A 5217-nucleotide genomic window follows, 5' to 3' on the forward strand; every position below is an offset into this window, starting at 1 on the left:
TGGGGAGCGCACTGCTGACCACCTCCACGCCTGCCCTGTGCCACCTCCTCCTCGAATCAAGGCCTCTGGATCTATCCACGTGGAAAGCTGAGATCTTTACTGGAGAGAGACATTGCTTTTACCCGCACTGACTTCATCCTCTCCCCCTGCCTCCCGACTCAGGGCCTGCCTGGGGCCGCCTCCCCCTCCTCCTGCCTCCTGACTCAGGGGCCTGCCTGGGGTCGCCTCCCCCACTTCCGCCCTCCTTGCCCTCCCGGCACCCACCGTGCCCCTGTGCCCTCCCCTGGGTGCTCCCTGACCCCTGGGCATCTTTGCTTCTCTCCCACCTGTGGCAGAGAGACCTCTCCTCTGCCCAGCCTGGTCTGGCCCCATCCTTGCAGCCACCATGAGCTTCCTTCTCAAGGTGGGTGTCCTGGGGTCCCTGCTGGGGCTGTGCCTGGGCCTCGAGTTCACGGGCGTCCCCGGACAGTGGGCCCGCTACCTGCGATGGGACGCGGGCACCCGTGGTGAGCTGAGCCTGAGGCTGAAGACCAACGCGTCAGCCGGACTCCTGCTCTACCTGGACGACGGCGGAGTCTGTGACTTCCTGTGCCTGGCGCTGGCCGGTGGCCACGTGCAGTTGCGCCTCAGCATGGACTGTGCCGAGACCGCCGTGCTGTCCGGCCAGCGGGTGGACGACGGCGCCTGGCACTTCCTGGAGGTCAGCCGTGACCGCCTGCACACGGCCCTGCAGCTGGATGGCGAGGCCCAGCTGGCGCAGCTGCAGCCCCCACGGCCCCACATGGCCGTGGTCAGCGACCTGTTCCTGGGTGGCGTCCCTGCGGACATCCGGCCCTCGGCTCTGACTCTGGATGGCGTGCAGGCCATGCCCGGCTTCAAGGGCTTCATCCTAGACCTCAAGTACGGCCACTCGGAGCCCCGGCTTCTGGGCAGCCAGGGCGTGCAGCTGGACTCTGAGGGGCCCTGCGGGGATCGTCCCTGTGAAAATGGTGGCATCTGTTTCCTCCTGGATGGACATCCTACCTGTGACTGTTCTTCCACTGGCTACGGGGGGCAGACTCTGCTCGGAAGGTAAGATGGGGTGTGTGTCTGTCCCCTGCTGGGGACCCCCCTGGCAGGTAGCTCAGTGCAAAGCTGGACTTCAGATCACAGTGGTCACTCTCTGTCCCTCCGGGGCCACTGGACTCGGGTTCTTGGGGAAGGTGGGAACCTTGTCACACCTGACCTCGCTGTAAGCCCAGCCCTGAGTGGGCGCCCCTCCCCCACGATCTTCAGGAAGTGTCTGGAAGGCACATGAGGCATCCGGACTGGGCCTCTCGCCGCCTCCTTGCTGCACTAACATGCGTCATCTGTGGGCGCACTAACAACAGGAGCTGTGTCCAGCCCAGCCCTCTGGGGAGCAGTCAGCGCTTAGCCCAGAGCACCTTCCAAATTCAGCTCTGGAACAATCTAGCCCACAGACACAGACCTTTCACTGGGTCACCAAATTCTTCCAGTTCAGGGTGAGGTCTGGGAGACGTGTCTTGGCCTTTAATGTGACAGCCACTTATTGACAGCTGACCTCACTGGAGGCATAGCCCTTCACAGAGGGAAAGTGGTCAAGCCTCTGAGAACTTGGGAAGCTGGGCTGAGGAAGCTGTGTATTTGTGTGGGGGGGGTGGGGGGGTCCTGTCCTTATTTGTGCCACTCGCTGTGTTGGTGTCTTTGTGGGTGGGTGGGCCAGGGAGGGCGTCAGTACTATCTATAGCTGCTAAGATGCGACCCTTTGTACAGCATAAAGAGAACTGGCGTGGGGTGGAGGACGTCCTGCCCCTGGGCCTCTCCACTCGGGACAGACCCTGCTGTCTTGGGAGTGGGGATTCACACTACCCTGAACCAGCCTGTGCTTGGTGTTCAGCTTACGGAAGTGCGAACAAAGGTGTTATATCCCAGGTGTCTGCAGGGTTTCCTTGCTGCCTTGCTGGCCTCCTTGTCAGCCAGGAAAGGCCAGGCTGCTCCCAGCACTGGGCAGCACAGCCCCTTTCCAGCTGGGGGGCTGCACGCCATCCCCAACATCCTCTTCCACTGGGAAGAGCCAGGGAGGTGATTTCACACCAAGTGTGTGTGCGGATGTGGGAGCTGCTGGGTTTCTCCTGAAGCAGGTGTCTCCTCGCCTTGGCTTGAGAGAAAGTTCTGCCTGAAGACGCTGACACGACTGTTTGCTTCCTCCTTTTGCCCAAAGAATCTGCTCTGTTCTCAGAACCCGGGTGGAGAGCCGCAGTCTTCCTTTCCAGGGGCCGGGGTGTCTGCAAGGGCGTTGTTGACTGGCTGATTATCCCTGATTGCATTTTTTGTGTTGAAAAAGAACTCATTTCCTCTGGGCAGGTTTGGATCAGCACTTTTATGCAGAAGAATCTCTATACTGGCGATGTGTATGATTTTACGATTTGAGGTTTTTTTTTTCCTCTCTGGTTGGTTTTTTTCTTTTTCTTTTTTCTTTTTGGTTTTGGTGTGTATGTGTGTGGTCTCCAGTGAAATTTCTTTTTTAAAAACACATTTTATTTGCTAGACTAGAGAGAGATATTGAGAGGGGAGGGGAAAGTAGAGGGAGAAAGAGAGACACCTGCAGCCCTGCTTCGCCACTCATGAAGTTTCTCCATTGAAGGTTCCAGGGGCGTTTCTTCCAAGCAGATTGTACAAGTCAATTCTTTAGTAGCTAAACACAAGGTGAATATTTTAAATATTTATTTATTGACTGATTGCTCCAACTGTCAAAAAGAAATAGACAGGGGAAGGGAAATTAGAGACACCTGCAACCCTGCTTCACCACTCATGAAGCTTTCCTCACTGTAGGTGGGGACTGGGGGCTTGAACCCAGGTCCTTGCGCACTGTGATGTGTGTGCTTAACCAGGTGCACCGCCACCTGGCCCTATATTCAGTTTTTAAAGAGTAAGCAGGGAGGGAACTTTAAGGGGGAAATAAATCACAGCCACCGCTGAGTGCCGAGTGAATCTGTGTAAACTCCATAGCAGTCGCCGAGCCTCCGACTCTTTCCCCAGAGACACTGTGGACTGCACGGTGGGGGTGCCTTTGCCCCACCCCGGCCCTCCTGCCCTCCTGCCCTTCCAGTTGTCTTCCTGGCAGCAGCCAGCATGCTGGGCCTGTGAGTGGGGCCGAGCATCCTGTCTGCAGTGTGGGGCTGTGCCCAGTAGAGAGCCTCTATTCTTGCCTCTCGCTCGGGCAGATTTAGGGCAGGGAGAGCTGGGGAGGTGCCCACAGTCTCAGATGGGTGTTGCGTGGGGCAGTGGGCGGCGCTCTCTGCCCCATTAGCTTCTCGCCTGCGGGTGGTGCGGCCTCGACGTTTTGGCTGGTGTGCTGCGGTGAGAGCCTGTCCTCTCTGCGCACGGGGAACAACATAGAGGGCCCCCTCCTGTCAGCTCTGGACCGTGCAGACTCCCCGCTGGCTGGCTACCTCCTCTAGATAAGAGCTGGAACATCCTGGAGATGGTGGCTGGGAGAGCTGGGTTCTGTAGGTTGGAGGTGCTGGACTCAGTCCTCTCTCTCTCTCTGGATGGAAACTGAGGTCCTACTCAGGAAACATCGTTCCAGAAATGCCAGCCCAGTGACTGGCCCTGCTGAATTAAGCTGGTCCATGGTGGAGGGAGGAAAGGTCCCAGATTTTTCTCCTGGGTGATCTGTTTATGAAAAAGTTGTAGGGCACATGGCAGAGTGTACATGTCACTGTGCACATGTACGCAGGTTCAAGCCTCCAGTCCACCTGCAGGGTGTGTGGGGGGAGAGCTCTATGAGCGGTGAAGCAGGGCTACAGGTGTCCTTCTTTCTCTCTTCCTCTCTGTCTCCCCCCTTCCCTCTCAGTTTCTCTCAGTCTCTATCATTAGTAAATAAAATAGGAACAAAAGAGTTTTCTGTGACCCCAGCTGAGTCTGAACTTGACTCTCTATTTGTTAACAGTCCCTGGGCAGTTGACTTTCTAACCATCTTATGGTCGTGGAGAACTGGTGACTCCAAAGGTCTTTTTTTTTTTTTTTTTAAAAAAAACTTTATTAGTGATTTAATAATGTTTGACCAAAATTGTAAGATAAGATGGGTACAATCCCACACAGTTCCCACCACCAGAGTTCCTGTCCCGTCCCCTCCACTGGAAGCTTCCTGTTTTCTATCCCTCTGGATGGACCAAGATTCTTTATGGGGAGCAGAAGTGGGGAGTTCTGGCTTCTGTCATTGCTTCTCCGCTGGACATGGGTGTTGGCAGGTGGATCCCACCCCAGCCTGTGTCTGTCTGTCCCTAGTGGGGCAGGGCTCTGGGGAGGGGAGGCTCCAGGACACATGGGTGAGGGCGTCTGCCCAGGGAAGTCAGGTTGGCTTCATGGCAGCATCTGCAACTTGATGGCTGAAAGGGGGTAAGATATAAAGCAGGGAAAAATGTTTAATAAAAAAGGAACCTGCAGGTAGGAATAGAGCAGATGAAATTAGGGGTCTTTTGTGTGGGATGTTGGTGATTTTTGCCTGAGCCTGACAGCTGACATGCAGGTGGGCTGCAGGTGCTGAGTAAGATGAGAGCAGCCTAGAAGGTTCCAGCTGTGACCAGGACCAGGGCTCAGACCAACAGGGGAGTCCCTGGTCACACAGGCTCCAGTGCTGAATATGAATAGACAGGGGCCCTGGGTCAGATCCACGGGGTTTACAGTTAAAGGTGTTTATATACTTTTCCATATATGGGAGCTGCTCTCTGCCTGACCCAGCTTTCTTGTCCTATTTCCAACTCTGACACAGTCTCCCCAGACAACACCTTTAGCCCACCTGCTCGCTGACTCCAAAGGTCTTAAGGTCTTGGTGTGCTGCTTCCTTTAGGAACTGTCTGCAGTGGGGGTGAACTCAGCTGTTGCAGGCGGGGTGGGTCTGAGGGAGCCTGGGAAGGACCTCCTGGGGTGGGGGCTGATTCCGTATCACTCCCCGTCACAGACGTCTGTCTGTCTACTGGGCTGTGCTTTTAGGTGAACTGGCAAAGCGGCCTGAGACCCACTGGCCTTTTCTGGGCTTTTGTCCCTTCTGGTGCTGGAAGTGTGGCAGTGCTAGCTCACAGGAGGGGGGCCAGTCTCCCCGCCCCCATCCCTCCCTTCCTGCTGTCTGAGGCTGCCATCCCACTGGGGGGGGGGGGGGTGACTGATGGCTGAGCCCCGCCGTGTGGCCTTGGCGTGCTTTCCTGAAGTGAATTT

General features: G+C 56.4%; 1 pseudogene; it reads left to right on the top strand.

Annotated features, from left to right (window-relative positions):
- The first annotated feature begins 213 nt into the window (after positions 1–213).
- LOC132535385 (neurexin-3-like) overlaps positions 214–5217 on the top strand; it is a 52817-nt pseudogene continuing 47813 nt past the window's right edge.

This window comes from Erinaceus europaeus, chromosome 22 (genome assembly GCF_950295315.1).
Source record: "Erinaceus europaeus chromosome 22, mEriEur2.1, whole genome shotgun sequence".
Classification (NCBI taxonomy): Eukaryota; Metazoa; Chordata; class Mammalia; order Eulipotyphla; family Erinaceidae; genus Erinaceus; species Erinaceus europaeus.